Source organism: Phyllobates terribilis, unplaced genomic scaffold (assembly GCF_046119375.1).
Source record: "Phyllobates terribilis strain yellow unplaced genomic scaffold, ASM4611937v1 Scaffold_1090__1_contigs__length_425415, whole genome shotgun sequence".
NCBI lineage: Eukaryota > Metazoa > Chordata > Amphibia > Anura > Dendrobatidae > Phyllobates > Phyllobates terribilis.
Genome location: NW_027363850.1, coordinates 181,628 through 207,301, shown reverse-complemented (window position 1 = coordinate 207,301; position 25,674 = coordinate 181,628). Strand labels below are relative to the sequence as shown.

The 25,674-nt window shown below is 43.9% G+C and overlaps 12 non-coding genes across 12 annotated transcripts; all 12 read left to right on the top strand.

The window, feature by feature from the left end:
* The first annotated feature begins 549 nt into the window (after nucleotides 1-549).
* LOC141242986 (U2 spliceosomal RNA) lies at nucleotides 550-733 on the top strand. Its single transcript, XR_012307333.1, has one exon. It is a non-coding gene; the product is annotated as a U2 spliceosomal RNA (small nuclear RNA).
* Nucleotides 734-1,852: 1,119 nt separating this feature from the next.
* LOC141242838 (U2 spliceosomal RNA) lies at nucleotides 1,853-2,043 on the top strand. Its single transcript, XR_012307197.1, has one exon. It is a non-coding gene; the product is annotated as a U2 spliceosomal RNA (small nuclear RNA).
* Nucleotides 2,044-3,164: 1,121 nt separating this feature from the next.
* LOC141242931 (U2 spliceosomal RNA) lies at nucleotides 3,165-3,355 on the top strand. Its single transcript, XR_012307284.1, has one exon. It is a non-coding gene; the product is annotated as a U2 spliceosomal RNA (small nuclear RNA).
* A 6,393-nt stretch (nucleotides 3,356-9,748) lies between these two features.
* LOC141242987 (U2 spliceosomal RNA) lies at nucleotides 9,749-9,946 on the top strand. Its single transcript, XR_012307334.1, has one exon. It is a non-coding gene; the product is annotated as a U2 spliceosomal RNA (small nuclear RNA).
* Nucleotides 9,947-11,067: 1,121 nt separating this feature from the next.
* Nucleotides 11,068-11,258, top strand: LOC141242837 (U2 spliceosomal RNA). The gene has a single exon (XR_012307196.1). It is a non-coding gene; the product is annotated as a U2 spliceosomal RNA (small nuclear RNA).
* A 6,178-nt stretch (nucleotides 11,259-17,436) lies between these two features.
* On the top strand, nucleotides 17,437-17,626 carry LOC141242981 (U2 spliceosomal RNA). Its single transcript, XR_012307328.1, has one exon. It is a non-coding gene; the product is annotated as a U2 spliceosomal RNA (small nuclear RNA).
* A 1,120-nt stretch (nucleotides 17,627-18,746) lies between these two features.
* On the top strand, nucleotides 18,747-18,937 carry LOC141242836 (U2 spliceosomal RNA). The gene has a single exon (XR_012307195.1). It is a non-coding gene; the product is annotated as a U2 spliceosomal RNA (small nuclear RNA).
* A 1,120-nt stretch (nucleotides 18,938-20,057) lies between these two features.
* Nucleotides 20,058-20,248, top strand: LOC141242941 (U2 spliceosomal RNA). The gene has a single exon (XR_012307294.1). It is a non-coding gene; the product is annotated as a U2 spliceosomal RNA (small nuclear RNA).
* A 1,121-nt stretch (nucleotides 20,249-21,369) lies between these two features.
* On the top strand, nucleotides 21,370-21,560 carry LOC141242944 (U2 spliceosomal RNA). Its single transcript, XR_012307297.1, has one exon. It is a non-coding gene; the product is annotated as a U2 spliceosomal RNA (small nuclear RNA).
* A 1,121-nt stretch (nucleotides 21,561-22,681) lies between these two features.
* Nucleotides 22,682-22,872, top strand: LOC141242835 (U2 spliceosomal RNA). Its single transcript, XR_012307194.1, has one exon. It is a non-coding gene; the product is annotated as a U2 spliceosomal RNA (small nuclear RNA).
* Nucleotides 22,873-23,996: 1,124 nt separating this feature from the next.
* On the top strand, nucleotides 23,997-24,187 carry LOC141242935 (U2 spliceosomal RNA). The gene has a single exon (XR_012307288.1). It is a non-coding gene; the product is annotated as a U2 spliceosomal RNA (small nuclear RNA).
* A 1,119-nt stretch (nucleotides 24,188-25,306) lies between these two features.
* LOC141242834 (U2 spliceosomal RNA) lies at nucleotides 25,307-25,497 on the top strand. The gene has a single exon (XR_012307193.1). It is a non-coding gene; the product is annotated as a U2 spliceosomal RNA (small nuclear RNA).
* Nucleotides 25,498-25,674: the final 177 nt, after the last annotated feature.

Below are 25,674 nucleotides of genomic sequence, written 5' to 3'. Positions count from 1 at the left end.
GCCTTCTGGCCTTAGGATGGGGAATTTTTCAATTCCCGGTCGAAGGTCCGGGCATTATTATACTGTGAAACCTTCACTATTTATTTAATTTCTTTGTCACTGTGTGTCCACTTATTCACGTGTGTCATGTCCTACTAGGATTTTGTCGGGATGTGGTTCCCTTACGGGTTCCTCTCTTGGCAGGTCTAGGGGGGGAGTGTGTGGCCATCAGGTTCCGCTCCCCCCTGAACCCCCCTGGCTCTCCTCTTTCGGGAGGAGAGCGTTGTTGGCTCCCCTCTTCCGGGATGGGAGCACAGTCTTTGGCTCCCAGTGCCTTGCTCTGGTGAGAACTCGGGCAGGTGCTGGGGGTAAGATTGGGTCGCCTCTGGCTTCGGCTGGAGGTGGCTTTTTGTCCCTGTTCCTCGCTGTGGCCTTTTGGCTCGGAAGGACGGGGAATGGTTTGGGGGACCCTTCTCCTTTTGGAGAGGGTTTCAAGAAGACCAGCATCCTAGTGCACTTTTTTTGTGGCACTTGTCACTTTTTTAAGCGCACTCGGGTTTTGTACACGAATTCGGGCTTTCGATATAAAAAAAAAAAAAAATCTGTTCTTATCAGTTTAATATCTGATACGTCCCCTATCTGGGGACCATATATTAAATGGATTTTTAGAACAGGGAGGTGGAAAAAGAGCTTGCTCTGTCCACTCCACGCATTGACCTGGTATTGCAGTATCTCCAGGACCGGTGCACCCCTTCTTTAATGCAGTTTCTAAAATCAGAAAGAATTGAATTCAATGCTTTTTGTTCATTTTGCTTGTTTGTCGGATTTTGGGATGGACTCTTTGGCTTTGCTTTTCTTCTCCTCATTGGATTTTTCATGTTAAAAGTTGCAGAAGCCAGATGACAAGCTCATTTTGGTTCAACTTCAGCAACTGTGCATTGCATTGCCATGTAATGTAATGTAATGCAATGCTATCTATCTAGCTCTCCCTCTATACTTCCTTTTGGATAAACAGACATATTAGGCAAGCATTTTGGAGCTTTCACCTAAATAACTACAGGTGGTGAGATAAGCTGCACAATATAATTGACCTTTCAGTATATTGTTGCACACACACCATCTATTTAGCAAATGCCCTTGTTATCAACAGCAGCCTTTTAAACTCACCTGAGCTAACAGGTATGTGAGCTGGTTACTCTGCTGCGCTTAAAATTTCTTTTTTGGTTTGCTACAATGCCTTTTCTGAAACGTTGTCTCCCTCTGCTGGAACACTGACTTCTTTCATTTAATGCCTGCAGACTATAAAAGAGAAACCAACCCAAAAAGTTTGGTTGATTAGTCTGTGGCATTCTTTTAAACTGTTGCTTATGGCGGTCTCTGTGAGCTTCTCAGTGACATTCAGCCATCCAGGTATCCCGCCTGCAGTAGACGGAATGTGGCAATGGAACGCTGGCTGCGCGTGTCATAATAGGCTCTGAGCCTTTATATACCTGCGCACAGCAGCAGCCACCTTCAGTCTGCTGCTGGACAGCCAGCAGCAGCAGCAGCAGGAGAGGTAATTAATCAGCAACCCTCCTGCTAAGGGTAGACAGCTGCTCGTTCCACCCCCCCCCGCCTTAATTGGTTCTCCTCCCTTCCAACGGTGTTGAGGCGGGTGGGAACAGCCGGGGGTTGAGGGTACTGTGCTAAAAGAGGTGGAGTTATGCAGATCTAAAACGCGTGGATTGCAGCAGCAGCAAGCCGAAAAGTGCAGGCATGTGAGGGATCTAGAGGTTGACAGCATGTCTTCTTAATGGGAGTCCAGGTGGCCATCTCCACAAATGGACTTTTCAGAATCCTTGGGTGGCACCGTAGTCGGAAACCAATTCTGGTTATCGCTTCTCGGCCTTTTGGCTAAGATCAAGTGTAGTATCTGTTCTTATCAGTTTAATATCTGATACGTCCCCTATCTGGGGACCATATATTAAATGGATTTTTAGAACAGGGAGATGGAAAAAGAGCTTGCTCTGTCCACTCCACGCATTGACCTGGTATTGCAGTATCTCCAGGACCGGTGCACCCCTTCTTTAATGCAGTTTCTAAAATCAGAAAGAATTGAATTCAATGCTTTTTGTTCATTTTGCTTGTTTGTCGGATTTTGGGATGGACTCTTTGGCTTTGCTTTTCTTCTCCTCATTGGATTTTTCATGTTAAAAGTTGCAGAAGCCAGATGACAAGCTCATTTTGGTTCAACTTCAGCAACTGTGCATTGCATTGCCATGTAATGTAATGTAATGCAATGCTATCTATCTAGCTCTCCCTCTATACTTCCTTTTGGATAAACAGACATATTAGGCAAGCATTTTGGAGCTTTCACCTAAATAACTACAGGTGGTGAGATAAGCTGCACAATATAATTGACCTTTCAGTATATTGTTGCACACACACCATCTATTTAGCAAATGCCCTTGTTATCAACAGCAGCCTTTTAAACTCACCTGAGCTAACAGGTATGTGAGCTGGTTACTCTGCTGCGCTTAAAATTTCTTTTTTGGTTTGCTACAATGCCTTTTCTGAAACGTTGTCTCCCTCTGCTGGAACACTGACTTCTTTCATTTAATGCCTGCAGACTATAAAAGAGAAACCAACCCAAAAAGTTTGGTTGATTAGTCTGTGGCATTCTTTTAAACTGTTGCTTATGGCGGTCTCTGTGAGCTTCTCAGTGACATTCAGCCATCCAGGTATCCCGCCTGCAGTAGACGGAATGTGGCAATGGAACGCTGGCTGCGCGTGTCATAATAGGCTCTGAGCCTTTATATACCTGCGCACAGCAGCAGCCACCTTCAGTCTGCTGCTGGACAGCCAGCAGCAGCAGCAGCAGGAGAGGTAATTAATCAGCAACCCTCCTGCTAAGGTAGACAGCTGCTCGTTCCACCCCCCCCCCCCGCCTTAATTGGTTCTCCTCCCTTCCAACGGTGTTGAGGCGGGTGGGAACAGCCGGGGGTTGAGGGTACTGTGCTAAAAGAGGTGGAGTTATGCAGATCTAAAACGCGTGGATTGCAGCAGCAGCAAGCCGAAAAGTGCAGGCATGTGAGGGATCTAGAGGTTGACAGCATGTCTTCTTAACGGGAGTCCAGGTGGCCATCTCCACAAATGGACTTTTCAGAATCCTTGGGTGGCACCGTAGTCGGAAACCAATTCTGGTTATCGCTTCTCGGCCTTTTGGCTAAGATCAAGTGTAGTATCTGTTCTTATCAGTTTAATATCTGATACGTCCCCTATCTGGGGACCATATATTAAATGGATTTTTACAACAGGGAGATGGAAAAAGAGCTTGCTCTGTCCACTCCACGCATTGACCTGGTATTGCAGTATCTCCAGGACCGGTGCACCCCTTCTTTAATGCAGTTTCTAAAATCAGAAAGAATTGAATTCAATGCTTTTTGTTCATTTTGCTTGTTTGTCGGATTTTGGGATGGACTCTTTGGCTTTGCTTTTCTTCTCCTCATTGGATTTTTCATGTTAAAAGTTGCAGAAGCCAGATGACAAGCTCATTTTGGTTCAACTTCAGCAACTGTGCATTGCATTGCCATGTAATGTAATGTAATGCAATGCTATCTATCTAGCTCTCCCTCTATACTTCCTTTTGGATAAACAGACATATTAGGCAAGCATTTTGGAGCTTTCACCTAAATAACTACAGGTGGTGAGATAAGCTGCACAATATAATTGACCTTTCAGTATATTGTTGCACACACACCATCTATTTAGCAAATGCCCTTGTTATCAACAGCAGCCTTTTAAACTCACCTGAGCTAACAGGTATGTGAGCTGGTTACTCTGCTGCGCTTAAAATTTCTTTTTTGGTTTGCTACAATGCCTTTTCTGAAACGTTGTCTCCCTCTGCTGGAACACTGACTTCTTTCATTTAATGCCTGCAGACTATAAAAGAGAAACCAACCCAAAAAGTTTGGTTGATTAGTCTGTGGCATTCTTTTAAACTGTTGCTTATGGCGGTCTCTGTGAGCTTCTCAGTGACATTCAGCCATCCAGGTATCCCGCCTGCAGTAGACGGAATGTGGCAATGGAACGCTGGCTGCGCGTGTCATAATAGGCTCTGAGCCTTTATATACCTGCGCACAGCAGCAGCCACCTTCAGTCTGCTGCTGGACAGCCAGCAGCAGCAGCAGCAGGAGAGGTAATTAATCAGCAACCCTCCTGCTAAGGGTAGACAGCTGCTCGTTCCACCCCCCCCCCCGCCTTAATTGGTTCTCCTCCCTTCCAACGGTGTTGAGGCGGGTGGGAACAGCCGGGGGTTGAGGGTACTGTGCTAAAAGAGGTGGAGTTATGCAGATCTAAAACGCGTGGATTTCAGCAGCAGCAAGCCGAAAAGTGCAGGCATGTGAGGGATCTAGAGGTTGACAGCATGTCTTCTTAACGGGAGTCCAGGTGGCCATCTCCACAAATGGACTTTTCAGAATCCTTGGGTGGCACCGTAGTCGGAAACCAATTCTGGTTATCGATTCTCGGCCTTTTGGCTGAGACCAAGTGCTTCACAGCAGGAGGTTTCAGTTGAAGGGCACTCAGGTACCCCTCTCCTTGGCCTGGCAGGATCGTCCACTTCGGTGGGCTTCACCTGCCTGCTGCTATTAGGGAGAGGGATTAGTCCTAGGGTAACGGGCAGCGATCCCCCAGCCTTCAGGTGCTTTATCTCAAAGCTCTGAAGGCGCAGATTGCAGGCGGTTGCAATTTGCATTTTGTTGCGCCATACCATGGAGGTTGACCCCAACCTCGTGCCTCTATATGCGAGGCTTAAGAACACTATAAGGGTCCGCTTTACGGCTGGTGGTTCCGATATGCGGAATCTGGGATATGTAGTCCAGGACGTGCTTGAGAAACTGCTCCACGTCAGAACCAACGAAATCCTTTCTATCCAGGATTATCCTCGACGTGGAGATTATGATGTAACCTTTACTGGCGAAGGTATTTTCAAAGATGTTTTGTCCAGAGTTAAGTCGGTAGAAAATAGCCCTGGTCTAAAAGGTATTCAGATCATCGAGCACGTCCTGGATGAGGTAAAGATGGTGGTTGTGAAAATCTTCTCACCCTTCATAACAGCACCAGAGGTTATTTCCTTTTTGTCAGTTTATTTTAAAAGTGTGAAATTGATTGGGAAAGTGTTGAATGAGTTTAACATCTGGACCTCAAAATGGAAGTTTTTAGTAAAATGTGAAAGAGACCCTAAATTCCCTGGAGGTGTGAGACTTCCTCCAGCTCGATTTAAAATAGGGCAAACTAATGGGGATTTTTTTTTCTCAGGAATGCCACTTTTCTGTAGGTATTGTGGTCTCTATGGGCACTCTAAGGATAGTTGTGGTGCCACTTGTAGAAATTGTGCCAGTACTGAACATGACACAAAGGAGTGCCCAAATGAAAAAAAATGCTCTTTTTGTCGGACACCTGGTCATTTCTATTTTTCTTGCCCTCACAGGTTCAGAGAGGATGAACAAAAACAAAAGGAGAAGTCCAAGACATCCGGGAATGGACGGGCCAATCAGACCACCCCTCAGGAGGAGGAACAACAACCTGGCGCCTCGGGAGGTGATAAGGGCGCTTCGACTAGTAACAATCCCTCCGAGTCAATGACAGGTAACTCACAGGAGCCCAGGAGCTGGCTGAAAGACCATAAGGAGGCTAAAAGGAAGGCTGAGAAAGATCATAAAGGGGCGGTCGGTAAGGCCAAAAAAGAGCGCCAAAAGGCTGACACCGAGCCCAAAATTCCCACTGGGTCTCACGAGAGCGAGGGCGGTACGTGGCATTTGGTGAGGTCTCATAATAAGAAAAAGAATGGTTCTGTGGAGGTGGCTAATAGGGAGGAGATGGATACATCCCCTCACGGGGGTGTAGACTCTGGAATCCCGAGGTCCCGGGGCTCTGCTGCCCCAGGTGGGGCCCCGAACCTGGCTGCCTCCGGGGACTCTGAGGCTCCGCCATGTGCGCAGCCTGCCCCTGTGTTACGACCCTCTGCGGGTCAGCAGGGGAGTGCGTAGCCTCTCGGAGACCCACCTGACGAGGACCTAAATGGTCAGCCTATGGAGACCCAGTGTAACCTTTCTCACAATATCCTTCCGAGCTACACCCCAGTAGCGTCGGGTCTTAATTTAAGTGAATGTTCCTTCTCCGATGATGAAGACTCTTTGATAACGGTGGATTCAGAAGAGGGCGTTGGTGAAAGTCCAAGTGGTCTGATCCGTCCATCGGATAGGTAAAGTCCAGTTTTTGTTTCTTCCTAACCATTTGTTATGATGGCTGACATTAGTGGTGTTTCCCTCAATGTGAGAGGCATAGGATCCAAGACCAGAAGAGCTACTGTTTTACATTTTTTAACCTGTTTTACAGCTTCTGTTTTCTTTTTACAAGAATGTCATATCCCTCATAAGATTTCTTACAAAAAATATAAGGAAGAGTGGAAACATGGTCCATCGGTCTGGTCTGGATCAAATGCAACCGGATCAGCCGGGGTAGCTATACTTTTTAAGGGAAATGTGTCTATTGATTTTATCCAAGATATTTTACCGGGTCGTATTCTTTTAGTTAAGGCTTTTATTGATGGGACAAGATGGCAGTTTTTAAATTTTTATGGGTCACCTGATAAAAATGAAAGGGCTGATATGCTGGAAATTTTACCTTTATTTATTAACATTTCTGAACCTTTTATCCTGGCAGGTGATTTTAATTGTATTTTAAAAGGCGAAAGCCGACGCTCCGGTTCCGTGAGTAGAAATTATGACAAAACGTCTGGAATGTTAAGCAATATTATAAATGATTGTAAATTAACTGATGTGTATAAAGAATGTAACAAGGATAGCCCTATAGACGCTGGTTTCACCTGGAGCAATTCTACATGTAGCTCCAGGATAGATTTTGTTTTAGGTTCAGAAAAAATACTGCCAGTGAAATGTGAAGTTTTAACTAATATTCTCTCAGATCACAAGGTTTTATCTTTTAGAGTGAGGATTAATGGAAAGAAGAAATGTGGTAAGAAATCTTGGAAATTGAATGTGTCCCTTTTAAAAGATCCACAAATTTTATCGGATTTTATTGAGTTTTATGTAAACTGTAGAAAAAGGAAAAACCCCAATATTTCTTTTCGCTCCTGGTGGGATAGAATGAAAATAAGCATTAAAGATTTCTTTATAAAGAAAAGCATACAAAAAGCTAAAGAAAAGTTTGAGATCTATAATTTTCTTAATATCAGGTTACAGACATTGTACAAATTCAAAGACAATGGTCTGGATGTAGGTAATGATATATTGAGTCTTAAAGGAGAAATTTCAAAGTGGTTGGAACAAAAAGGAAAAGAACTGATTTTTCGTTCAAAGGTAAAACACGTAGAAGAGGATGAGACTTGTTCCAGGTATTTTTTTAAGAAAAACAAACAGGCGAAAACAATAATTGATAACATAGATGGAGATAATAATATCAACGTTATATTGGATAAGGTAAATGTCTATTTTAATGATCTTTTTAATGTAAAAACTATAGACCATGATTTAATACACACTTTCCTGGGGGAGATCAAGTCCACCCTAGATGCTGATGCCCAAAGTTTTTTATCCCAACCTCTATGTGAGGAAGAGATTTTAGAAACCATGAAGAGTTTTAAAAATGGTAAAGTGCCGGGCCCTGATGGTATCCCCATAGAGTTTTATATAAGTTTTTATGATATTTTAAAAGATGATTTGTTTAATTTGTTTTCCGAAGTTTTTAATAATAAGGTTTTACTCAACTCATGGAAGAAAGGTGAGGTATCACTACTATACAAAAAAGGTGACAAAACGGATCTTAAAAACTGGAGGCCGATAACTCTTTTAAATAGTGATTACAAAATTATGGCTAAGATCTGTGCAAATCGGTTGAAAAAGGTGATACATAAAGTAATTCATGCAAATCAGGTATGCGGGGTACCTGGGCGTAGTATCTGGGACAATTTAAACCTGGTGAAAGATTGTATTGAAGATGTAAAAACCAGAAAGACAAAGATGTCAATCCTAGCGGTGGATTTTGAGAAAGCTTTTGACCGCGTGTCTCATTTTTATCTTTTTAAAGTTTTAGAAAAAATGGGCATTCTGGGTGGGTTTTTATTGTCTCTTAAAGCTTTTTATAATGATTGTACGAGTAAGATTTTAGTTAATGGTTTTAAAACAAAAGAGTTAGTTTTAAAATCAGGGGTGAAGCAGGGTTGCCCTTTGTCCCCCCTGCTTTTTATATGTGCTATAGAACCCCTTTTATGTACAATACGCCGGGATAAGCAAATATGTGGAGTACCCTTACCCGGAGGGAATGGTCTACAAGTTAAAATTGTAAGCTATATGGATGATGTAGCAGTGTTTGGATGTGATGTACCTTCAATACAAAAAACGATAAGCCAAATTCAGTCTTTTTGTACAGTTTCCGGTTTTAAAATTAATCTTACTAAATGTAATATTTTAAATGTCGGGGGGATGAGTTTACATGATGTACCAATTGCAGTTACAGATTCCATTACTATTTTAGGTGTTTCTTTTAATGAATCTAATAATGGTTTTAATAGCTGGGATGCGGCAGCACAGAAAATTAATCAGAAAATCTGCATGTGGTATATGAGAAAGCTGTCAATGGAAGGTAAAGTTCTGATTGTAAAAATGGTGATATTACCTATCCTGTTATATCTTAGTTTGGTGTTCCCCCCTCCTACAAATTTGTTGAAACGAATTACAAAAGTATGTTTTACCTTTTTTTCGGGCTCAAAAATGGAGAAACTCAAAAGAGAAATTGTGACAAAGCCAAAGGTTAAAGGTGGGAAAGATTTCCCTGTTTTAGATAAGTTTCTTTTAATACATTTTTTCTGTTTCTGTTTTAAAACCCTTTTTAAAGATAATTACCTTTCCTATTTTATGCGTTTTAACACTGGTTTTCTCATGAGAAGGTTTGGTTGGTTTGAAACGGTTTTATCCTTTCCTTATGCTTTTAACCTACCTGCACATTATGAGATTTTAAAGAAAATTATTCTTGATTTTAATTTGAATAAGAAACAGACAGGGGATCTATGTAACAGCAAGACACTACTCAAACAAATTAGTACTGATGTGACGTTGTGTGATATTGAACGTTATGATGATGACAAAACTGTACACATATGGAAAATGATTAACGCCCCTTATCTTTTTAATGTACAGAAAGACATGTCTTGGAGCTGCGCACACCACTGTCTTCCTTGCCGGGCATTCCAATACAGAAGAGGTTTTGTGAGGTCTGCCATCTGCCCAAGAGAAGGTTGTCAAGAAGAAGAGACAGTGAAGCATCTTTTATGGACTTGTGCTTTTGCTAAAGAGTTCTGGAGAAGATTAATCCCCCTGCTGGAGAAAATGGTGGACCTCAAGGATTTTAATTTTGCATCAGTGTTATATGGTCTTCTGGAATGCCCAACAATGGACCAAAAAATAATGGCGTGGAAGACAATGAATTGTGCCAAGATAGCGCTCTGGAATGCTAGAAATATTGCTGTTTTTAAACATGAAATGTTACCAGTAGATGATGTTTTAGCCTTTTGTAAAAGTGAAATGTACATATACTATTTATTGGACAGGAAAAAGAATGTAACGTTGGCAGGCAAATGGCTTTTTAACCTATGGAATATTTGAAGTCTTGTAAAATTTGCTGTGATGGAATTTTTATTTTTCTTTGAAGTCCCGAAAGTGTAATGTGGATGTTATGGTTTTATTTCTGTAATTTGTTAAATTTTAAATAAACGGTTTTTATCCCCATGTGGGGGATAGCCAAATTAAAAAAAAAATCTGTTCTTATCAGTTTAATATCTGATACGTCCCCTATCTGGGGACCATATATTAAATGGATTTTTAGAACAGCGAGATGGAAAAAGAGCTTGCTCTGTCCACTCCACGCATTGACCTGGTATTGCAGTATCTCCAGGACCGGTGCACCCCTTCTTTAATGCAGTTTCTAAAATCAGAAAGAATTGAATTCAATGCTTTTTGTTCATTTTGCTTGTTTGTCGGATTTTGGGATGGACTCTTTGGCTTTGCTTTTCTTCTCCTCATTGGATTTTTCATGTTAAAAGTTGCAGAAGCCAGATGACAAGCTCATTTTGGTTCAACTTCAGCAACTGTGCATTGCATTGCCATGTAATGTAATGTAATGCAATGCTATCTATCTAGCTCTCCCTCTATACTTCCTTTTGGATAAACAGACATATTAGGCAAGCATTTTGGAGCTTTCACCTAAATAACTACAGGTGGTGAGATAAGCTGCACAATATAATTGACCTTTCAGTATATTGTTGCACACACACCATCTATTTAGCAAATGCCCTTGTTATCAACAGCAGCCTTTTAAACTCACCTGAGCTAACAGGTATGTGAGCTGGTTACTCTGCTGCGCTTAAAATTTCTTTTTTGGTTTGCTACAATGCCTTTTCTGAAACGTTGTCTCCCTCTGCTGGAACACTGACTTCTTTCATTTAATGCCTGCAGACTATAAAAGAGAAACCAACCCAAAAAGTTTGGTTGATTAGTCTGTGGCATTCTTTTAAACTGTTGCTTATGGCGGTCTCTGTGAGCTTCTCAGTGACATTCAGCGATCCAGGTATCCCGCCTGCAGTAGACGGAATGTGGCAATGGAACGCTGGCTGCGCGTGTCATAATAGGCTCTGAGCCTTTATATACCTGCGCACAGCAGCAGCCACCTTCAGTCTGCTGCTGGACAGCCAGCAGCAGCAGCAGCAGGAGAGGTAATTAATCAGCAACCCTCCTGCTAAGGGTAGACAGCTGCTCGTTCCACCCCCCCCCCCGCCTTAATTGGTTCTCCTCCCTTCCAACGGTGTTGAGGCGGGTGGGAACAGCCGGAGGTTGAGGGTACTGTGCTAAAAGAGGTGGAGTTATGCAGATCTAAAACGCGTGGATTGCAGCAGCAGCAAGCCGAAAAGTGCAGGCATGTGAGGGATCTAGAGGTTGACAGCATGTCTTCTTAACGGGAATCCAGGTGGCCATCTCCACAAATGGACTTTTCAGAATCCTTGGGTGGCACCGTAGTCGGAAACCAATTCTGGTTATCGCTTCTCGGCCTTTTGGCTAAGATCAAGTGTAGTATCTGTTCTTATCAGTTTAATATCTGATACGTCCCCTATCTGGGGACCATATATTAAATGGATTTTTAGAACAGGGAGATGGAAAAAGAGCTTGCTCTGTCCACTCCACGCATTGACCTGGTATTGCAGTATCTCCAGGACCGGTGCACCCCTTCTTTAATGCAGTTTCTAAAATCAGAAAGAATTGAATTCAATGCTTTTTGTTCATTTTGCTTGTTTGTCGGATTTTGGGATGGACTCTTTGGCTTTGCTTTTCTTCTCCTCATTGGATTTTTCATGTTAAAAGTTGCAGAAGCCAGATGACAAGCTCATTTTGGTTCAACTTCAGCAACTGTGCATTGCATTGCCATGTAATGTAATGTAATGCAATGCTATCTATCTAGCTCTCCCTCTATACTTCCTTTTGGATAAACAGACATATTAGGCAAGCATTTTGGAGCTTTCACCTAAATAACTACAGGTGGTGAGATAAGCTGCACAATATAATTGACCTTTCAGTATATTGTTGCACACACACCATCTATTTAGCAAATGCCCTTGTTATCAACAGCAGCCTTTTAAACTCACCTGAGCTAACAGGTATGTGAGCTGGTTACTCTGCTGCGCTTAAAATTTCTTTTTTGGTTTGCTACAATGCCTTTTCTGAAACGTTGTCTCCCTCTGCTGGAACACTGACTTCTTTCATTTAATGCCTGCAGACTATAAAAGAGAAACCAACCCAAAAAGTTTGGTTGATTAGTCTGTGGCATTCTTTTAAACTGTTGCTTATGGCGGTCTCTGTGAGCTTCTCAGTGACATTCAGCCATCCAGGTATCCCGCCTGCAGTAGACGGAATGTGGCAATGGAATGCTGGCTGCGCGTGTCATAATAGGCTCTGAGCCTTTATATACCTGCGCACAGCAGCAGCCACCTTCAGTCTGCTGCTGGACAGCCAGCAGCAGCAGCAGCAGGAGAGGTAATTAATCAGCAACCCTCCTGCTAAGGGTAGACAGCTGCTCGTTCCACCCCCCCCCGCCTTAATTGGTTCTCCTCCCTTCCAACGGTGTTGAGGCGGGTGGGAACAGCCGGGGGTTGAGGGTACTGTGCTAAAAGAGGTGGAGTTATGCAGATCTAAAACGCGTGGATTGCAGCAGCAGCAAGCCGAAAAGTGCAGGCATGTGAGGGATCTAGAGGTTGACAGCATGTCTTCTTAACGGGAGTCCAGGTGGCCATCTCCACAAATGGACTTTTCAGAATCCTTGGGTGGCACCGTAGTCGGAAACCAATTCTGGTTATCGCTTCTCGGCCTTTTGGCATGATCTATCAGGTTTACCTGTGTGGTCTTGCCTGTGAGGTGCTCTTGGTACCCTTTCTCTCGGCCTGGGGGGATCGTTCCTCTTCGGAGGGACTTAACCCCCCTGCTGCTATTGGGAGGAAGGATTAGTCCGGGAGCAACGGGAAGGGATCCCATGAAGGCTTGCGCCTTTCAGAGAGAAGAGTCGGTACGTTCCTGAGAGAAGGATGCCGGCAACGCTCACATATTCATCGGGTGATTCCCGGATGCGGAACACCGTGAGGATTGAAGTTGGAGCAGGATCGAGGACGGAGAAGAACTTGGACTACATCTGCCATAGGATTCTGCTTGGAGTTCTGGAGTTTCGGCGGGAAGACATATTCTGCTTCCAGGACAATGAGTACAAGGGGACTTACACCATCACCTTCAAGAGCCAGGGATGCTGTCACCAACTCGTACAAAAGGTAAATGAGAAAAACTACTTAGATGAATTGGATGGACTAACCTTTTGTCTCTTGTATGCCTATGACGAGATCCCTATCGTGGTGCATTTCCCGAACCCCTTTGTGGAAGCTGCAGACATCTCGACCTACCTTATCCGTTATTGTGATGATCTGAGATACCTGGGCACTGTGAAGAACGCGGTAGGCTTCTGGTGCGGCAAGAGGAGGTACATGGCCCGTCTAAAGAGGGACCCAAGCGGAGTGGGAGGAATGCTACACCCTCCCTCAACATTTGTGATCGGTAAGAGCAGAGGTTACTTATTTTACCCTGGAATGCCGGTATGTTGCAGGAACTGTGGACAAATGGGTCATACCCAAACGTCCTGCACGGGCAGGAAAGTAGACCGCTGCAATAATTGCAGCTGTTACGGACATTTAATGAAGGACTGTCCCGCTGGGAGGAAATGCAATCTTTGTGGTGAGGCGGGGCACATGTTCCGAGGATGCCCCAACAGGACCAGGACCAGGACCTACGCAGAAGCTGCATCTTCTGCAGCTGAGCCGACGCGCCCGCCGGTCTTCACTGGCGGGCCGGCGTCGGAGGGCGGTTCGAAGGGCGAGAAGGCTGGGATGGAGCAGGGAGCCGGAGGCCCCTCTGGGGCGGCCCCTGCATCGAAGTCCCTTAACGATGGGCGGACCTCGCATGGACCGGAGCGGAGGGGTCCTCCTTCTGGGAGGGTATCCTCCGTGTCGATGGTTCCCGATACCGATCCTGTTGGGCAGGAGGGTGGTGCCCCTGTGCGGTTGGCTACAGGGGACCACGCAGCGATGGCCTCAGGATCTTCCAGGGCGATTAGCCAGCCAGATGAGGGGGCTTTGCTTCTAGGTGGCGAACATCAGGGAATCTGTGTTGGTGATCTTATCCTGATGGACCAGTCTCTCCCCCTGGAGGAGGTGGAGGAAGAGGAGGACTGCACCAGTGACCTGGTGGAGTCTGCCCCGAAAAAGAGACGGAATGTCGAAGCCCCAGCGTCTCCTGGAATGTGGCTGGGAACCGTGACCTACGAGGGGGCAACCGCCAGCTCACAGAATATCGAGTCGTTTGGGTCCTCTAGCCCGGATGTTCTGGAGCAATTTGACATACAGGGCTTTGAGTCAGGTGTCCTCATGGAAGATCCACCACCCTGACCTATGAATGCCCACATTAAGACTTGTCTCACTGAATGTGAGGTCATTAAAGAGCCCAGTTCGTAGGGCTGCTCTATTTAAGTACTTAGAAACCACTGACTTTGACATATGTTTATTACAGGAATGCGGGATACAACATGCACTAAATTATAATGACATCAAGACAGATTGGAGACTGGGGCCCTCCATCTGGTCTGGCTCCAATGACAACAAGTCAGCGGGGGTGGGCTTCCTCTGTCGTGGGAGAAATATTACTATAAATACTGTCACAGAAATAGTACCAGGCAGAGTGGTTTTAGTGCATTTTAAATTTAATGGTTTTACCCTACGTGTAATGAATGTTTATGCTTCCCCTGATAAGCAAGAGAGAATTAATTTATTTGGGATATTGCCATTGTACTGTACTGGGTCATCTCCCCTGATCGTAGGGGGTGATTTTAATTGTCTTTGTGCTAGTGAACAACGAGCGGGGGGTGACCCTTTACGCAAATTGGATAAGTCATGTCATCTATTGAAAGATTTTATAACTGATTTTAAATTATGCGATGCGTGGAGGTCACTTCTGCCGACGGACCCTGGTTATACGTGGTCCGGAAGAGGGGTGTCTTCCAGGATCGATTTTATTTTCCTATCAGATGATTTTAACCCTGTAAAATGTGTTTTAACATCAAATATATTTTCTGACCATAAGGGCTTGGAGGTGCACCTAGAATACCGGGATGAACAGAGGGTCAACAGGGGCCTCTGGCGTCTAAGTACTTACCTGCTGGAGGACCCTCTGATTCGACAAGACTTTGGTAAAGCCTATCAAGCCTGGCGGCGACAAAAACCTTCTGATGCCCCTATGGTAACCTGGTGGGAAAATTTGAAAAAAAAAGTCAGAATGTTTTTTATAAAAGCAGGGAGACGTAAAGCTAGAGAGAAAAAAAGATATTTTAGTGATCTTAACACCAAACTGCAAACACTTTTTAAATTCAAAGAGCTAGGGGTGGAGGTGGGAGATGATATTGCTAGCCTAAAAACTGAAATCCAGAACTGCATAGACACAAAGGGGAAAGAGATTATTTTTAACTCTAGAGTGCAGCACTTGGAGGAGGGGGAGAAGTGCTCTCGCTTCTTCTTCAAAAAAGTCATGGATAAAAGAGAAGTGATCACAAATCTAGAGGGTGAAACATCTATGCAGGGAATGTTGAATGCTACTTTTAACTTTTATAAGCATCTTTTTAGTAAAAAGTGTATAGATGAGTCCTTTTTATCTGATGCTCTTAATGATCTCGATTTTAAGTTAAATTTTACAGACCAGGAGTTTTTAGAACGCGATATTGTTTTAGAGGAATTATTTTATGTTTTTAAAAGTTTCTCTAAGGGTAAAGCACCTGGGTGTGACGGACTACCTGTAGAATTTTACCTTACTTTTTGGGACATTTTAAAAGAGGACCTTTTTATGCTTTTTAAAGAAGTTTTTATTTCTGAACAGTTGCCATTTTCGTGGAGGAGAGGAGTGGTGTCTTTGATATATAAAAAAGGTGACCGCAGTACTCTAGCGAATTGGAGACCCATAACTCTCCTAAATGTTGATTACAAGGTACTTGCTAAGGTGGTTGCTGACCGGCTCAGGAATGTCATTGCCAAACTAATCCAGCCTGAGCAGGTTTGTAGTGTACCAGGCAGAAGTATTTCAGAGGTTTTAAACGTATTAAGGGATGTAATTTGGTATTCCAGAGACCGGGGTCAAAATGTAGCTCTTTTAGCCCTAGATTTTGAAAAAGCTTTCGATAGAGTCTCTCATAGATTTCTTTTTAGAGTTTTAAAAAGAATGGGTATCCCTAATATGCTTTTAAATTGTATTAAGATTTTATATAAAAATTGTTTTAGTCAAATTTCTCTTAATGGCTTTTTAACAGATGGAGTTCCCCTTGAGTCCGGAGTGAAGCAGGGATGCCCCTTGTCGCCCATCCTGTTCATCTGCGCCATGGAGCCCCTGCTGAGCGCAATAAGGAAAGACAAAGTGATTAGAGGGGTTCCTGTTCCAGGCGGAGGTGGCAGTGATGTGAGAGTCTTTGGCTACATGGATGACGTGACGGTTGTGTGCGTGGACCCTGCTTCCCTCCGGAGGGCGGTGTTGCGCATTGATTTTTTTTCCCAGGCATCCGGTTTTAAACTTAATTTAAATAGATCTGAATGTCTGACTTTGGGATCCTGGGACACCGCCCAACTCCCGCAGCTCACTATAAAACGAGACAATGTAAAAATTCTTGGAGTTGTTTTTAACGAGGAGAATGTGGGAACTCAAAGCTGGGAGAATGTCATAGAAAAAATGTCAAAGAAAATATCATTTTGGGGTTTGAGGTCCCTAACAATGGAGGGGAAAATTTTAATTATAAAATCAGTGTTGTTACCCCTCATACTGTATATAGCTATGGTGTACCCCCCCTCTGATGTTTTAATTAAAAAAATGACTAGGATGATCTTTATGTTTTTATGGAACTCCAAAATGGAAAAATTAAGGCGAGAAAAATGAGGAAGAATAAAATGAACGGCGGAAGGGATGTCCCCGACTTACATATTTATTTGTATTTAAATTATTTCTGCTTTTGTTTCAAACATTTTAATGGTAATAGTGCGCTAAGTTATTTTTTAAAATATACTTGTGGGATGATTTTTAAAAGATGGTTTAAGTTGTCGTTGAATTCCCCTGTTTTACTATGCCCCCCCAAACACCAAGCAATCTTAGAAAAGACTGTTCGATTTTATAGCCTTGGTGATTTTAATATGGACATTTTTAAAGACCGCAAGAAGCTTTTATCTTTTCTGAGGAGGAATGAAGATGTGACCCCCATAGTAAATTTCTCAGAAGAGAGATCGAAGCAAGTTTGGAAGAATGTCTTCGGGAAATTCTTAGCAAATGGACATAAGGATATCGCATGGATGGTGGTCCACCAGTGCCTCCCCACCAGAGAGTTTCAACACAGGAGAGGCCTGGTGGCCAGAGCAAAATGCCCCAGTGACTCATGTGTTTATGACGAAACCACCTTGCACCTTATGTGGAATTGCCCATTTGCACAGGAACTTTGGCACAAAGTTGGGATTCTTTTAAAATGGACTTGCGGTTTAAGAGATTTTAACCATGAATATGTTTTATATGGCCTTTTTAAATGTCCGACCCCTCAACAGTATTGTATATGTTGGTGTATGATTAACTGTTTTAAAGACGCCCTTTGGAAGGCACGCAATATTTTACTTTTTAAACGTGATGCTATTTCTGTGAAGGATTGTCTTAAAATCGCTTTTAGCCAGATGTATATTTATTACTTGAGGGATGTCAAATGTATTGGGAGGAGGGATGCTAATCGTATATGGGGTTTTTATGGGTGGAATTCTGTGTTTTAATAATGTACTGTTTGTGTTGTTGTTTTTGATTGTAAACCATCTTTTACGCACATAATAAAATATGTTGAAACCTGATCTGTTCTTATCAGTTTAATATCTGATACGTCCCCTATCTGGGGACCATATATTAAATGGATTTTTAGAACAGGGAGATGGAAAAAGAGCTTGCTCTGTCCACTCCACGCATTGACCTGGTATTGCAGTATCTCCAGGACCGGTGCACCCCTTCTTTAATGCAGTTTCTAAAATCAGAAAGAATTGAATTCAATGCTTTTTGTTCATTTTGCTTGTTTGTCGGATTTTGGGATGGACTCTTTGGCTTTGCTTTTCTTCTCCTCATTGGATTTTTCATGTTAAAAGTTGCAGAAGCCAGATGACAAGCTCATTTTGGTTCAACTTCAGCAACTGTGCATTGCATTGCCATGTAATGTAATGTAATGCAATGCTATCTATCTAGCTCTCCCTCTATACTTCCTTTTGGATAAACAGACATATTAGGCAAGCATTTTGGAGCTTTCACCTAAATAACTACAGGTGGTGAGACAAGCTGCACAATATAATTGACCTTTCAGTATATTGTTGCACACACACCATCTATTTAGCAAATGCCCTTGTTATCAACAGCAGCCTTTTAAACTCACCTGAGCTAACAGGTATGAGAGCTGGTTACTCTGCTGCGCTTAAAATTTCTTTTTTGGTTTGCTACAATGCCTTTTCTGAAACGTTGTCTCCCTCTGCTGGAACACTGACTTCTTTCATTTAATGCCTGCAGACTATAAAAGAGAAACCAACCCAAAAAGTTTGGTTGATTAGTCTGTGGCATTCTTTTAAACTGTTGCTTATGGCGGTCTCTGTGAGCTTCTCAGTGACATTCAGCCATCCAGGTATCCCGCCTGCAGTAGACGGAATGTGGCAATGGAACGCTGGCTGCGCGTGTCATAATAGGCTCTGAGCCTTTATATACCTGCGCACAGCAGCAGCCACCTTCAGTCTGCTGCTGGACAGCCAGCAGCAGCAGCAGCAGGAGAGGTAATTAATCAGCAACCCTCCTGCTAAGGGTAGACAGCTGCTCGTTCCACCCCCCCCCCGCCTTAATTGGTTCTCCTCCCTTCCAACGGTGTTGAGGCGGGTGGGAACAGCCGGGGGTTGAGGGTACTGTGCTAAAAGAGGTGGAGTTATGCAGATCTAAAACGCGTGGATTGCAGCAGCAGCAAGCCGAAAAGTGCAGGCATGTGAGGGATCTAGAGGTTGACAGCATGTCTTCTTAACGGGAGTCCAGGTGGCCATCTCCACAAATGGACTTTTCAGAATCCTTGGGTGGCACCGTAGTCGGAAACCAATTCTGGTTATCGCTTCTCGGCCTTTTGGCTAAGATCAAGTGTAGTATCTGTTCTTATCAGTTTAATATCTGATACGTCCCCTATCTGGGGACCATATATTAAATGGATTTTTAGAACAGGGAGATGGAAAAAGAGCTTGCTCTGTCCACTCCACGCATTGACCTGGTATTGCAGTATCTCCAGGACCGGTGCACCCCTTCTTTAATGCAGTTTCTAAAATCAGAAAGAATTGAATTCAATGCTTTTTGTTCATTTTGCTTGTTTGTCGGATTTTGGGATGGACTCTTTGGCTTTGCTTTTCTTCTCCTCATTGGATTTTTCATGTTAAAAGTTGCAGAAGCCAGATGACAAGCTCATTTTGGTTCAACTTCAGCAACTGTGCATTGCATTGCCATGTAATGTAATGTAATGCAATGCTATCTATCTAGCTCTCCCTCTATACTTCCTTTTGGATAAACAGACATATTAGGCAAGCATTTTGGAGCTTTCACCTAAATAACTACAGGTGGTGAGATAAGCTGCACAATATAATTGACCTTTCAGTATATTGTTGCACACACACCATCTATTTAGCAAATGCCCTTGTTATCAACAGCAGCCTTTTAAACTCACCTGAGCTAACAGGTATGTGAGCTGGTTACTCTGCTGCGCTTAAAATTTCTTTTTTGGTTTGCTACAATGCCTTTTCTGAAACGTTGTCTCCCTCTGCTGGAACACTGACTTCTTTCATTTAATGCCTGCAGACTATAAAAGAGAAACCAACCCAAAAAGTTTGGTTGATTAGTCTGTGGCATTCTTTTAAACTGTTGCTTATGGCGGTCTCTGTGAGCTTCTCAGTGACATTCAGCCATCCAGGTATCCCGCCTGCAGTAGACGGAATGTGGCAATGGAACGCTGGCTGCGCGTGTCATAATAGGCTCTGAGCCTTTATATACCTGCGCACAGCAGCAGCCACCTTCAGTCTGCTGCTGGACAGCCAGCAGCAGCAGCAGCAGGAGAGGTAATTAATCAGCAACCCTCCTACTAAGGGTAGACAGCTGCTCGTTCCACCCCCCCCCCACCTTAATTGGTTCTCCTCCCTTCCAACGGTGTTGAGGCGGGTGGGAACAGCCGGGGGTTGAGGGTACTGTGCTAAAAGAGGTGGAGTTATGCAGATCTAAAACGCGTGGATTGCAGCAGCAGCAAGCCGAAAAGTGCAGGCATGTGAGGGATCTAGAGGTTGACAGCATGTCTTCTTAACGGGAGTCCAGGTGGCCATCTCCACAAATGGACTTTTCAGAATCCTTGGGTGGCACCGTAGTCGGAAACCAATTCTGGTTATCGCTTCTCGGCCTTTTGGCTAAGATCAAGTGTAGTATCTGTTCTTATCAGTTTAATATCTGATACGTCCCTTATCTGGGGACCATATATTAAATGGATTTTTAGAACAGGGAGATGGAAAAAGAGCTTGCTCTGTCCACTCCACGCATTGACCTGGTATTGCAGTATCTCCAGGACCGGTGCACCCCTTCTTTAATGCAGTTTCTAAAATCAGAAAGAATTGAATTCAATGCTTTTTGTTCATTTTGCTTGTTTGTCGTATTTTGGGATGGACTCTTTGGCTTTGCTTTTCTTCTCCTCATTGGATTTTTCATGTTAAAAGTTGCAGAAGCCAGATGACAAGCTCATTTTGGTTCAACTTCAGCAACTATGCATTGCATTGCCATGTAATGTAATGTAATGCAATGCTATCTATCTAGCTCTCCCTCTATACTTCCTTTTGGATAAACAGACATATTAGGCAAGCATTTTGGAGCTTTCACCTAAATAACTACAGGTGGTGAGATAAGCTGCACAATATAATTGACCTTTCAGTATATTGTTGCACACACACCATCTATTTAGCAAATGCCCTTGTTATCAACAGCAGCCTTTTAAACTCACCTGAGCTAACAGGTATGTGAGCTGGTTACTCTGCTGCGCTTAAAATTTCTTTTTTGGTTTGCTACAATGCCTTTTCTGAAACGTTGTCTCCCTCTGCTGGAACACTGACTTCTTTCATTTAATGCCTGCAGACTATAAAAGAGAAACCAACCCAAAAAGTTTGGTTGATTAGTCTGTGGCATTCTTTTAAACTGTTGCTTATGGCGGTCTCTGTGAGCTTCTCAGTGACATTCAGCCATCCAGGTATCCCGCCTGCAGTAGACGGAATGTGGCAATGGAACGCTGGCTGCGCGTGTCATAATAGGCTCTGAGCCTTTATATACCTGCGCACAGCAGCAGCCACCTTCAGTCTGCTGCTGGACAGCCAGCAGCAGCAGCAGGAGAGGTAATTAATCAGCAACCCTCCTGCTAAGGGTAGACAGCTGCTCGTTCCACCCCCCCCCCCCCCGCCTTAATTGGTTCTCCTCCCTTCCAACGGTGTTGAGGCGGGTGGGAACAGCCGGGGGTTGAGGGTACTGTGCTAAAAGAGGTGGAGTTATGCAGATCTAAAACGCGTGGATTGCAGCAGCAGCAAGCCGAAAAGTGCAGGCATGTGAGGGATCTAGAGGTTGACAGCATGTCTTCTTAACGGGAGTCCAGGTGGCCATCTCCACAAATGGACTTTTCAGAATCCTTGGGTGGCACCGTAGTCGGAAACCAATTCTGGTTATCGATTCTCGGCCTTTTGGCTAAGATCAAGTGTAGTATCTGTTCTTATCAGTTTAATATCTGATACGTCCCCTATCTGGGGACCATATATTAAATGGATTTTTAGAACAGGGAGATGGAAAAAGAGCTTGCTCTGTCCACTCCACGCATTGACCTGGTATTGCAGTATCTCCAGGACCGGTGCACCCCTTCTTTAATGCAGTTTCTAAAATCAGAAAGAATTGAATTCAATGCTTTTTGTTCATTTTGCTTGTTTGTCGGATTTTGGGATGGACTCTTTGGCTTTGCTTTTCTTCTCCTCATTGGATTTTTCATGTTAAAAGTTGCAGAAGCCAGATGACAAGCTCATTTTGGTTCAACTTCAGCAACTGTGCATTGCATTGCCATGTAATGTAATGTAATGCAATGCTATCTATCTAGCTCTCCCTCTATACTTCCTTTTGGAGAAACAGACATATTAGGCAAGCATTTTGGAGCTTTCACCTAAATAACTACAGGTGGTGAGATAAGCTGCACAATATAATTGACCTTTCAGTATATTGTTGCACACACACCATCTATTTAGCAAATGCCCTTGTTATCAACAGCAGCCTTTTAAACTCACCTGAGCTAACAGGTATGTGAGCTGGTTACTCTGCTGCGCTTAAAATTTCTTTTTTGGTTTGCTACAATGCCTTTTCTGAAACGTTGTCTCCCTCTGCTGGAACACTGACTTCTTTCATTTAATGCCTGCAGACTATAAAAGAGAAACCAACCCAAAAAGTTTGGTTGATTAGTCTGTGGCATTCTTTTAAACTGTTGCTTATGGCGGTCTCTGTGAGCTTCTCAGTGACATTCAGCCATCCAGGTATCCCGCCTGCAGTAGACGGAATGTGGCAATGGAACGCTGGCTGCGCGTGTCATAATAGGCTCTGAGCCTTTATATACCTGCGCACAGCAGCAGCCACCTTCAGTCTGCTGCTGGACAGCCAGCAGCAGCAGCAGCAGGAGAGGTAATTAATCAGCAACCCTCCTGCTAAGGGTAGACAGCTGCTCGTTCCACCCCCCCCCCCACCTTAATTGGTTCTCCTCCCTTCCAACGGTGTTGAGGCGGGTGGGAACAGCCGGGGGTTGAGGGTACTGTGCTAAAAGAGGTGGAGTTATGCAGATCTAAAACGCGTGGATTGCAGCAGCAGCAAGCCGAAAAGTGCAGGCATGTGAGGGATCTAGAGGTTGACAGCATGTCTTCTTAACGGGAGTCCAGGTGGCCATCTCCACAAATGGACTTTTCAGAATCCTTGGGTGGCACCGTAGTCGGAAACCAATTCTGGTTATCGCTTCTCGGCCTTTTGGCTAAGATCAAGTGTAGTATCTGTTCTTATCAGTTTAATATCTGATACGTCCCCTATCTGGGGACCATATATTAAATGGATTTTTAGAACAGGGAGATGGAAAAAGAGCTTGCTCTGTCCACTCCACGCATTGACCTGGTATTGCAGTATCTCCAGGACCGGTGCACCCCTTCTTTAATGCAGTTTCTAACATCAGAAAGAATTGAATTCAATGCTTTTTGTTCATTTTGCTTGTTTGTCGGATTTTGGGATGGACTCTTTGGCTTTGCTTTTCTTCTCCTCATTGGATTTTTCATGTTAAAAGTTGCAGAAGCCAGATGACAAGCTCATTTTGGTTCAACTTCAGCAACTGTGCATTGCATTGCCATGTAATGTAATGTAATGCAATGCTATCTATCCAGCTCTCCCTCTATACTTCCTTTTGGATAAACAGACATATTAGGCAAGCATTTTGGAGCTTTCACCTAAATAACTACAGGTGGTGAGATAAGCTGCACAATATAATTGACCTTTCAGTATATTGTTGCACACACACCATCTATTTAGTAAATGCCCTTGTTATCAACAGCAGCCTTTTAAACTCACCTGAGCTAACAGGTATGTGAGCTGGTTACTCTGCTGCGCTTAAAATTTCTTTTTTGGTTTGCTACAATGCCTTTTCTGAAACGTTGTCTCCCTCTGCTGGAACACTGACTTCTTTCATTTAATGCCTGCAGACTATAAAAGAGAAACCAACCCAAAAAGTTTGGTTGATTAGTCTGTGGCATTCTTTTAAACTGTTGCTTATGGCGGTCTCTGTGAGCTTCTCAGTGACATTCAGCCATCCAGGTATCCCGCCTGCAGTAGACGGAATGTGGCAATGGAACGCTGGCTGCGCGTGTCATAATAGGCTCTGAGCCTTTATATACCTGCGCACAGCAGCAGCCACCTTCAGTCTGCTGCTGGACAGCCAGCAGCAGCAGCAGCAGGAGAGGTAATTAATCAGCAACCCTCCTGCTAAGGGTAGACAGCTGCTCGTTCCACCCCCCCCCCCCCCGCCTTAATTGGTTCTCCTCCCTTCCAACGGTGTTGAGGCGGATGGGAACAGCCGGGGGTTGAGGGTACTGTGCTAAAAGAGGTGGAGTTATGCAGATCTAAAACGCGTGGATTGCAGCAGCAGCAAGCCGAAAAGTGCAGGCATGTGTGGGATCTAGAGGTTGACAGCATGTCTTCTTAACGGGAGTCCAGGTGGCCATCTCCACAAATGGACTTTTCAGAATCCTTGGGTGGCACCGTAGTCGGAAACCAATTCTGGTTATCGCTTCTCGGCCTTTAGGCTAAGATCAAGTGTAGTATCTGTTCTTATCAGTTTAATATCTGATACGTCCCCTATCAGGGGACCATATATTAAATGGATTTTTAGAACAGGGAGATGGAAAAAGAGCTTGCTCTGTCCACTCCACGCATTGACCTGGTATTGCAGTATCTCCAGGACCGGTGCACCCCTTCTTTAATGCAGTTTCTAAAATCAGAAAGAATTGAATTCAATGCTTTTTGTTCATTTTGCTTGTTTGTTGGATTTTGGGATGGACTCTTTGGCTTTGCTTTTCTTCTCCTCATTGGATTTTTCATGTTAAAAGTTGCAGAAGCCAGATGACAAGCTCATTTTGGTTCAACTTCAGCAACTGTGCATTGCATTGCCATGTAATGTAATGTAATGCAATGCTATCTATCTAGCTCTCCCTCTATACTTCCTTTTGGATAAACAGACATATTAGGCAAGCATTTTGGAGCTTTCACCTAAATAACTACAGGTGGTGAGATAAGCTGCACAATATAATTGACCTTTCAGTATATTGTTGCACACACACCATCTATTTAGCAAATGCCCTTGTTATCAACAGCAGCCTTTTAAACTCACCTGAGCTAACAGGTATGTGAGCTGGTTACTCTGCTGCGCTTAAAATTTCTTTTTTGGTTTGCTACAATGCCTTTTCTGAAACGTTGTCTCCCTCTGCTGGAACACTGACTTCTTTCATTTAATGCCTGCAGACTATAAAAGAGAAACCAACCCAAAAAGTTTGGTTGATTAGTCTGTGGCATTCTTTTAAACTGTTGCTTATGGCGGTCTCTGTGAGCTTCTCAGTGACATTCAGCCATCCAGGTATCCCGCCTGCAGTAGACGGAATGTGGCAATGGAACGCTGGCTGCGCGTGTCATAATAGGCTCTGAGCCTTCATATACCTGCGCACAGCAGCAGCCACCTTCAGTCTGCTGCTGGACAGCCAGCAGCAGCAGCAGCAGGAGAGGTAATTAATCAGCAACCCTCCTGCTAAGGGTAGACAGCTGCTCGTTACACCCCCCCCCGCCTTAATTGGTTCTCCTCCCTTCCAACGGTGTTGAGGCGGGTGGAAACAGTTGGGGGTTGAGGGTACTGTGCTAAAAGAGGTGGAGTTATGCAGATCTAAAACGCGTGGATTGCAGCAGCAGCAAGCCGAAAAGTGCAGGCATGTGAGGGATCTAGAGGTTGACAGCATGTCTTCTTAACGGGAGTCCAGGTGGCCATCTCCACAAATGGACTTTTCAGAATCCTTGGGTGGCACCGTAGTCGGAAACCAATTCTGGTTATCGCTTCTCGGCCTTTTGGCTAAGATCAAGTGTAGTATCTGTTCTTATCAGTTTAATATCTGATACGTCCCCTATCTGGGGACCATATATTAAATGGATTTTTAGAACAGGGAGATGGAAAAAGAGCTTGCTCTGTCCACTCCACGCATTGACCTGGTATTGCAGTATCTCCAGGACCGGTGCACCCCTTCTTTAATGCAGTTTCTAAAATCAGAAAGAATTGAATTCAATGCTTTTTGTTCATTTTGCTTGTTTGTCGGATTTTGGGATGGACTCTTTGGCTTTGCTTTTCTTCTCCTCATTGGATTTTTCATGTTAAAAGTTGCAGAAGCCAGATGACAAGCTCATTTTGGTTCAACTTCAGCAA